Source organism: Scylla paramamosain, chromosome 1 (genome assembly GCF_035594125.1).
Source record: "Scylla paramamosain isolate STU-SP2022 chromosome 1, ASM3559412v1, whole genome shotgun sequence".
Taxonomy (NCBI): domain Eukaryota; kingdom Metazoa; phylum Arthropoda; class Malacostraca; order Decapoda; family Portunidae; genus Scylla; species Scylla paramamosain.
The window spans coordinates 30,946,021-30,956,020 of NC_087151.1; the positions used below are offsets into that span (position 1 = coordinate 30,946,021).

The 10,000-nt window shown below is 45.4% G+C and overlaps 1 protein-coding gene and 1 long non-coding RNA gene across 2 annotated transcripts in view; one reads left to right on the forward strand and one right to left on the reverse strand.

Moving 5' to 3' along the window:
- The window catches only part of LOC135103531 (paired mesoderm homeobox protein 2B-like), a 110,148-nt gene that overhangs the window by 75,686 nt on the left and 24,462 nt on the right, over nucleotides 1-10,000 (forward strand). The gene's annotated exons all lie outside the window — the stretch shown is intronic.
- Nucleotides 4,748-10,000, reverse strand: part of LOC135103576 (uncharacterized) — a 48,010-nt gene continuing 42,757 nt past the window's right edge. The window contains exon 3 of the long non-coding RNA XR_010270118.1: nucleotides 4,748-4,892. This is a non-coding gene — a long non-coding RNA (uncharacterized LOC135103576). The remainder of the gene's footprint in view (nucleotides 4,893-10,000) is intronic.

A 10,000-nucleotide genomic window follows, 5' to 3' on the forward strand; every position in this document is an offset into this window, starting at 1 on the left:
TCTCTCTCTCTCTCTCTCTCTCTGTTGTGCTTATTGTCATGTTGTCCTTCTTTCCTTCCTTCCTTCCTTCCTTCCTTCTTTGTTATTCTCCTTTTCATGAGCGAATTAAATTATACAATGCAATGGCAATGGTAATGGTAACAATAACAGTAGACACTTCAATGGTGATATATAATTGTGACAACCTTGGACATTACTACGAGTCGTATCAGGAAGTCTTCACGATCAAAACGAACCCAGCTCTTCTCATTTCACAATCCCCTTACTGTCAAAACTATCAAATCATTAACTAACTCTTAAATAAAAGCGTTCATGTTTCTTTTCCTTCCTCCTTCCTCCTTCCTCCTTCCTTCCTTCCTTCCTTCCTTCCTCTCCTCCTCCTCCTCCTCCTCCTCCTCCTCCTCCTCCTCCTCCTCCTCCTCCTGCAGCGGCCACGTCAGCACCTCACACACCACGTCCCTGCCACCAATAACTCGTCCCAGCACAGCACAGGAATGGGATAAGGGGAAGGGTGAGGGAGGGGAAGGAGGAGAGGGGAAAGGGAGCTTAAGTGGAGAGGTATGTAGTATGTGCGAGAGAGAGAGAGAGAGAGAGAGAGAGAGAGAGAGAGAGAGAGAGAGAGAGAGAGAGAGAGAGAGAGAGAGAGGGGGGTGGCTCGCTTACTGTGTGTGGTATTCTTTCTCACTTTTTAATTTTTTCAGCTTTTTTCTCCCTTTTTTTTTTTCCAGCGCATGTAATTACTTGGCGGTGTGGTGGTGTGGTGTGGTGGTGTGGTGGTGGTGGTGGTGGTGGTGGTGTTCCTAGGGATGGGGGGACGGTGGTGGGGTGTTCTGGTTCCAGTGGCTGGCTGTGAAAAGGCTGGGAAGTTTTGAAAATTGATTCTGGATTCTGTTCCTCTTTCGTTTCGTTTCTCTTTGGGCAGTGATAACTCTCTCTCTCTCTCTCTCTCTCTCTCTCTCTCTCTCTCTCTCTCTCTCTCTCTCTCTCTCTCTCTCTCTCTCTCTCTCTCTCTCTCTGCAGCCCGTGGTCAGCCAGCCTCCCTTTACATAATTGGACCCCAAAAAAAGTTCTGGAATGGAAACTTTCTTTGTCGACCGGAACGTTGAGGGAAGAAAGAAAGAAAGACAGGTTCAGTAAGCATCCTTTTTCAGGGGACACTCTTTATCCTGCCTCCTCTCTCCCTTGTCTCCATCCTGCTCGCCTGCCTGCCCACCTGCCTGCAGTCCATCCGCCTCCCTACCTGCCACCTCTGTCCTACGTTGCTGCCTCTGTTTCTGTCAGCACCAAATGTTCAGTGTGCTTAATTCTGTTGCCTGATTTCCGTTGTGTCTTTCACGCCACTGTGGTTTGTACGAGTGTGGAATATTGATTGTAAGGTAGTTATTAAAATATGTCTTTCTACCCCTCTGGATCCCCTTCTCTCTCTCTCTCTCTCTCTCTCTCTCTCTCTCTCTCTCTCTCTCTCTCTCTCTCTCTCTCTCTCTCTGCCTGTGGGCCCAACCATCGCAAGGGACGACCGCCCCCCTCTGCCCCCTCCTCCCCAGGCAGCTTCTCCCCGGGACAGCCACCTTCTCAAGACACTAAACAAAGATCTTGCCGCTCGTTCCCCGTCATAGTATTTTTCCCAAGAGCTGTTGAGCTTCCTCCTCCTCCTCTTCCTCCTCCTCCTTCTCCTCTTCCTCTTCTTTCCCTCATTTTAATTTCTGGCACACTTTCCCTCCGGCTGGGTTTCCTCCAGGTATTCAGCGTCCCCCTCCTCTTACTCTCCCATGCTCCCCGCCCCCCACCACCCCCCGCGGCCCGGCCCTGATTGCTGCCAGTATTTTCGTGATAGATCTAATAAGACGCCTATGATGAGTCAGGCAAAATGCTTACAGATGGGGTTGAGCGGCCATAACAGCCTTCTAACTCAGTTTGGGCCCATTCCCACCCAGCCAAACCTCGTTACCGCTACCATGGAGTGGCCTCAAGTCACCTCCACCAACTAATCAAAAATCCGATGGCTCCACCTGGCGGCCGGGGAGCCTCCACCCCCGCCCGCCGCCGCGCCACTTTGGCGGCAAGGAAAGGTTCGCGCCGCCGCTAATTCCCTCCTCGGCCTCGGCAGGGACACGCGCCGCAGAGTTTGCCGCCGCCAGGAACCGCCGGAGCCACAGTCAGTACGAGCCACGCTGGGGAGGCACCGCCGCCACTCCACAGGCGGAAATGTATAAAGGAAATAAAAGTTTAATTTTTAGCGGAGGGGTCCACGTGGCCAGTGTGACTGATGGGCGGGCAGGGGCCAGCCAGACGCTGATTGGTCGGTGGGGCAGCCAATGAGTGCTCGGCGCGCGGCCACTCTTTATTGATTCCCGGCCACCACGCCCGCCGCCCGCCCGCCCTGTTACGCCGAGAATCTATAATTTATGGCCCTACCAGGAGGCTGTGGATGTGGACCTGCCCGCCGCCCTGACCACCGACCTAATTATGGTCTCCGGAGTTGGATGAATGGCTGCCTCGCCATGAGGGCCAGCGGCGGCACTCGCGGCGGCGGAGGTGCCAAGCATGACGCGAGGGGGGCCACGGCGGACCAGCGACACCGCGGGAGCCACTCACCTGCAGCAGGGAGGGAGGGGGCGGCAGAGGGCGGCTGAGGGGGAGAGAAGGGAGCGGCTGAGGGGTGAGTGGGGGCTATTGAGGGGTTGTGAGTGGGGGGAAGATGATGGGGGAGGAGGGAGGGGGTGTGTAAGGGGCGAGGGGAGCGACAGGGAATTGAAGAGATCCATACATCGACAAATTTTACAACTTGGCGAATTGGATGAGCGGCGAGGCGAGTTTATGTATGTACGAGTATGTATGTATGTATGTATGTATGTATGAATGTATGAATCCTAATGCTTCAAGTACGTAGTATTTTGCCGCCATCACACACCGACCTCACCTTGCTTACAGTACGCCTTGCGACACACACACACACACACACACACACACACACACACACACATTTCCGTCACGAACGAGGCAACACACACTCTGAAACAACCTGATTATATATGAGACTCCAGTGGGTGCAGGAAGGAGGGAAGAACGGACGAAGAGAGAGAGAGAGAGAGAGAGAGAGAGAGAGAGAGAGAGAGAGAGAGAGAGAGAGAGAGAGAGAGAGAGAGAGAGAGAGAGGCGAGGGGAAGGAAGGGGGTAGGGGAGAGCCTCGGTACATAATTATAACACTGCGCCCTTGTGGTCCAGGGGATTAAAAGTTGTGCCCGAGCAGAGGCCAGATTGAGGCGGCCACAGATTCATGGTATTTGGGAGCTTGTGTGTTTTAAGGCGAAGGGAGCGAGGGTACCATGTTGTTTTTGTTACTGCCGCTGTTCTTACTGTATTGCAGGTGATAATGGCTGTAGTAGTAATAATAGTAGTACAAGTGGTAATTGATGAAGTGGTGTTGTTGGAGAGGTAGTAGTCGTAATAGTAGTAATCGTAGTAGTAGTAGTAGTAGTAGTAGTAGTATAGATGTAATAAGGAATGTGGCATAATGTGGAATAATGAAGATGGTAGTGGTGTTGGTAATAGTAAAGAGGGTATTAGTAGGGACGGTGTAGTGCAGGTGGCGTTAGTGATACTGGCAGTGGTAGTGGTGAAGGAGGAAACGTTTGGTGGTGGTGTAGTGGAGGTGGTGGTGGTGGAGGTGGTAGTGGTGGTGGTGGTGGTAGTGGAGGTGGTAGTGGTGGTGGTAGTGGTAGTGGAGGTGGTGGTGGTGGTGGTGGTGGTGGTGCAGTGAGTGCTTACAAATGACATAAACACCAAAAGTTCCTTCCATATCATTCTAGTCGTCCTTTTTCTTCATTTTGAAGAGGGAGGGAGGGAGGGAAGACAAAGGCAGTGGAACAAGGGATGGTAAAGGAGAAGGAGGAGGAGGAGGAGGAGGAGGAGAAGGAACCATACTTGAAATACATATACTCGTACATTTCACCAACATTTAAAGGAAAATATGGGAAAAATCGAATAAAAAAGATGCTATCCAGAGAGAGAGAGAGAGAGAGAGAGAGAGAGAGAGAGAGAGAGAGAGAGAGAGAGAGAGAGAGAGAGAGAGAGAGAGAGAGAGAGAGAGAGAGAGATGTGTGGGTGCTTCAGCTGCGTCACCTTTCATCTCTCTCATCTCTGTCTTCACTGGGTTGCATCTTCCTTGTCGTCTAACTTACTACATCATTGTACCTACGAGTTAATGCATTAAACACCAACTACTCAAGAGAAAAAAAAATACGATAAAAATTGGACGAAAAAGCAAAGCAGACCCGTGGATGAATCGGCTTACTAAATTCTCTACGTGTTGTTTTCCCTTTCGCTAAAAAGTGCATGATGCTTATTTGACATTTGGCTGCATTACTGTACTCGTCCGCCTCAGCACCGCGCCAGCAAGTACGTGTTCATGCAAGACGCTTATCTCTAGTTGCCTGTATTCGTAAACTCTTTGGACTCTCAATATGACTATTTCAAAGGCCATAAAGAAGATTAGTTACATGTCATGATGCTTTCCCTACTGATGGTGAGGAATCTTTGTTAAACTATCATTACAATCATGGGAGTATCCTTGAAAATTCCCTAACTTCCATCATGGCCTGTGAAAACTAGTAAGATGAAACACTGAAACGTTTCTGAATATGGTCCCTTATCTCTTATCTCTTAACAGGACCGTTTAGTATTTTTAACACCGAATTCCGGTAAGAGTTTTCTGATCAATATTAGAAACATCAATTTTTTACCTGTTTCATGTCTCCACACTCTGCGTCCGCTACTTTCTTCCTCAACTCTTTTCCCAATGAATTTAAATGAATGCTGAGCGTCTGAGGGGGCGGGCTGTGCTCTCTTCGTGGAGGTGGACGCCTTAAAACGTCACAGGAATGTCCATCTGCCTGCAGGAGATGATTGATAATAGTAATATTAGAAGTATCATAAGTAGCATTAATTTCATGATCATCTTTCAGCCTCTCAAATGTTTTTATCCTCCAAGTGATGTCAAAATGAAAAATAAAATCCCTTTGTCCATCTGTCTGCAGGAAATAAGCGATGATTAGCAGTACTATCAGCAGTATTATCCTCGTGGTTATCTCTCAGCCTTCCAAATGTTCTTATGCTCCAAGTGTTGTCAAAATGGAAATTAAAGTCGGAGTTTGACGGTGGCGTGAAATGAGGAAAATGTTGCTGTTCTCTGCCGCCTTGTTTTGTGAATTCCCGAGTACTGAGTCACTTGGAATATTTTCATAAAGGGTTTTTACTACATTTTTCGTAGAAATTTTCCGAATGTTTTGCATTTTTCGTGCTTTCCTGCGTTACATCGTGAAATGTATAACTTTTCACTTAGCCTGCACCAAGCCTCCCTCGCATTTCTCGAACAAATGTAATGTTTTCTTTTCCTTTTTGCTTCACCAACAGAACAAAATTTACTTTCCTTTTTTTTTTTTTAACAAATAAAGGAGGCTGACCAAGAGCTTAACAAAAAAAAAAAAAAAAAATCTGTTTAATTGACATTCCATGAAATTTTGCCCAGAAAAAAAAAAAGTTCCATTCGTACAGACTAACTTACGTAGTTCCTGAGGTATCTTGACACTCCTCCCCTTCCTCCTATCACATCATCTCCAGTCTATTGATTAACGTGCTTCCCGATCATAAACACTGACCCGGAGGAGGAGGCTCGGCCCATAACAGATGCCTTGAGTACCTAGCAGTGCCACGCTAGATCGTCCTTCAGCCAGACACACCAACAGCCTAAACTTGCGACTTGGAATGTACATAAGGGAGCCGAGCACTGACCCACGAGTAGGTGTACTGTGGTCGATGGCTGATGACTGAGTGCGAGGAGTGAAAAGGGAAGGGAGCGGAGATGTGCGACGTAGGGAGGAGTGAGGGAGAATGTAGCGAGGGAGTAAACAGCGAGATATGATGGAGGAAAGAAGGGCGAGCGAATGGATAAGGAGGGAGATGTGTGGAGGGCGTAGATGCATGGAAGAAAAAAGGTGAGTGAGGAGAGAGAAGATAGATAGAGACGAGGGTGTATGAATGAAGAAGGAAGGTGATGAACGGGAGGAAGAAGGGATACACTATAACAATGAAAATAAGACATGTAAGTGGTAGAGTTACGCGAGAGAAAATACAACAAACCAGAGAAACCGAGGGAGAAAGGAACAAAGGAAGTACAGAGACAGATGTAAAGGAGGGTGATTATAAAGAGAAGCTGAGAAAAAAAGTAATAAGTAAAGAAGGGAAGGTGTAGACAGTAAGATTAGACAGACGATGAGGCAAACAGGCAATGAGACAGTAAGTAGACAAATAGACAGTGAGACAGGAAGACAGTAAACAAACGCAGGCAGGCAGACAGAAGGTAAACAAACAGGTGGATGGATATTGAGGCAAACAGGGAGTAAAACAGAAGCAGTGGGGCAGGCAAGGAAGGAAGGAAGGAAGGAAGGAAGGAGAGAGAGAGGCGAGGTGAGGCAACGCGGGATGCATGAAGGTGAGCAGTGAGCAGCAAGCCAGCAGCAACACACGCTCCACCACACTCCACCGCCTCCTCGCGCGCCCTCCATCCCTCTCCAGCACCGCCTCGCCGCCCCGCCACGACGACCCACAGGTTGCCGCCGCGCCCCGCCCCGCCCCGCCCCGCTGAGTGATGGTCCAACTTCATAAATAAAGAAGGTTAAGGGAAGGAGGGAGAAGGAGGGAAAGAGGGAGAGAAGAAGACGTCCCACGGTGACCAATCCTCAGCGCAGGGAAGGAACTGAGGAATATCTGAAGCAGGGACATCTGAGGCTCATCTACATGTTTATATACCTCGTGTGTGTGTGTGTGTGTGTGTGTGTGTGGGAGGGTGGGTGGAGGCAGGGGGAGTCACTGGGAGCCGTCACTGAGGCGCCGCAACGCACGCATCTCCGAGGGAAAAAATGAAGGTAATGAGACGGGATGGTTATTGTCCGTCGCCACAGACACGACTTTACGAGCCTTCTTGAGGGGGCACACACACACACACACACACACACAGTACTCTAACATCAGCCACCTTTCCTCTTTTCCTAACGCAAACAAATCTTTAAACTTCAATTAACTACAACTACCAATGCTACGTCAATTCACACCATCTATTACTGTTCTGTCACCCGCGGCTTCTTTGCTCCACTTGGCGCGATAAGGAGACGCGTCAGGTCTTCTCTAATCTTTCACAGTTCTTGGTATTCACTTTGATGTCCACCAGGGCGCCGCAAAGAATGCTATCACGTAAACTGTGCGATTGAGAGACTGGCGAACTGACTGATCAACTGGACTTCACACTGTTCGGCGGCTAACGGCATTAATCAATCACTCAATTTACCAATCAACTAGTCAACACACACACACACACACACACACACACAATGGTAGCGAGTGTAAATGTTTCCTTTATCCTGTCTCTACTCTCCGTTAACAAACTGATACGCTTCATTCGCACCCACGACTCCTTCCCTGCTTCTGTTAGGTGAGTCACTTCATAGCGTCACTTCGTTCACGGTGGTTCGGTGGTTCATTTCACTCCCTCCCTCGTCGTCTCTTTGCAGGTGCTTTGTATTTTCGTGTATTTTGTATAGCGTTTTTTTTTTTTTTTGTCATTAAGTAATTGAAAAAGTGAGGTTAGGACTAATACAAAATTACTTATTCAATATTAAACCATGCAATTATCAAGCACAAAACGATTCATTCATCGCAGAACGACTCATTCAGCTAAGAACGACACATCCATTACGGAACGAGTTATCTAAGACGACTCTCTACTACAGAAGACATATCCATTACAGAACGACCAATTCAATCCAATACGACTCGACACAGGACAACCTATTCATTTGAAGAGCCTACCCATTACCAAGTCGCTTTGCCCATCAACCTGCACGTGTCCAGCCAGGCCCAGCACGTGCCGCCCTCAAATTGGGACACCGACACTTGGTAGTTAGTGAATAAACCACCGTAGCAGGTCATTCGGTCATTAAGAAGTGCAATTAAGCGATAATTTTTTTTAATATTTTTTCGTTCTTAAGTTATGAAAAAATCTAAACGTGTGACTTATTTCACACAGTTATAGCTATAAAATTACCAAACATTACCAATTTTTTCACATTTTTTCGTACTCATATTATAAAAAATCTAATCCAGTCACTTATCTTAGTAAATAAAAAAAAAGTGATAGCAACAAAATCAACTCAGTGAGAGGCGTACAAACAAGACCATCACTGATTCTGACATTTTTTCCGCGTTTTAGTCACATAATTATCAGAGCAAGTCAGTCATTTGGTCTTATCTCGAGTGCCGGGACTTGGGCGCCGTGAAGTGGTATCCGGGAGGGGAAGCGAGGTGTATCCGGGAGTGGTCGTGTGAGTGAGTGAGGTGGTGAGGCAATGAAATGAGGCAAGGCGCAGGATATTGGAGGTCAAGACGGCGCCAAGACAATGACAAGGAAGAATGGTTATGTAAAGATACGCAATTGTAGTAATGGGTGCAGGAATTTCTAAAGAAGAGAGAGAGAGAAAAAAAAAAGAGGTGAAGAACGAAACAGAAAATCGAAAGGGACGTACTTTGTAGAACAGAGGAATGTTTATGTGTATGCAGAGATAGGTGAGAGTAATAACAGGTGCAGGACTTAATAGAGGAGAGAAAAATGGAAATGAGAAACGGAAAAGTTAATGAAAAGGAAGATACTTTGTAAAACAAGGGAAAGAAAAGTAATTAGTAAATACATAGCAGTAAATATATAAATACAGAAACAAATAATCAAAGTAAACAAATAAATAAAATAAACAAACAAGTAAAAAAATAGACAAATAAAGAAAGAAAGAAAGAAGCAACAAAAACACAGCCAATATTAAAGAAGCAACAAGAAATAAAACAAAACAATACGTAATGTAATTTTGAAAAAAATAAAAAAATAAAAATAAATAAGAATATAAACAATCTAATATAAAGCTAAATAGTAAATGCAGTATATTTATTACACATGATACGATACGAATGCAACATAATTTGTGAGATTAAGTATAATGAAATAATGAAATGACAAGAATATGACGAGAAAAAAAAAAAAAGGAACTCGAGAATAAATTACACGGCACTAATAAATTTATGAGAAAGAAAGGACCGAGGAAAATTAAGACACTTTTTTTTGTTTGGTTAACTGAATTGTAATTAAAAAAAAGAAAAAAAATGAAGAAGAAGAAGAAGAAGAAGAAGAAGAAGAAGAAGGAAGAAGAGAAGAAGAAGAAGAAGAAGAAGAAGAGGGAGAAGAAGAGAAACAACAACAAGAAGCACAGGAGGATAAACATAATAATAATAATAATAATAATAATAATATTAATAATAATAATAATAATAATGATAATAATAATAATAATGATAATAATAATAATAATAATAATAATAATAATAATAATAATAATAATAATAATAACAATGAAAAAAATAAAATGGACAAAAAAAGAAATAATGATAATGAGAGAGAGAGAGAGAGAGAGAGAGAGAGAGAGAGAGAGAGAGAGAGAGAGAGAGAGAGAGAGAGAGAGAGAGAGAGAGAGAGAGAGAGAGAGAGAGAGAGAAAAGAGACTCAAAGAAAGGAAAGTCACCACTAATTACACACACACACACACACACACACACACATACACACACACACACACACACACACACACACACACACACACACACACACACGCAGACAGACACGCACTTACCCAAGGTTCATATCGTCTGTTCAGGAGAGACGGGGGCGAAAAAAAAAATAGCAAGCAGGGAAGGCAAGTCTGATTCCTGCTTTGTGATCTTGGTCGCTGGAGATTTTCTTGGATCTGTTGAAATCCCGCTCAAAAGTTGCTTTATTTCTGCCCCAAGTTTTCCTGCGCTAATTGTATTATCCGTATTTAGCGATTAATAATAATTAGATTTCGAGGGGCCGGCTATGAGTAAGAGAGAGAGAGAGAGAGAGAGAGAGAGAGAGAGAGAGAGAGAG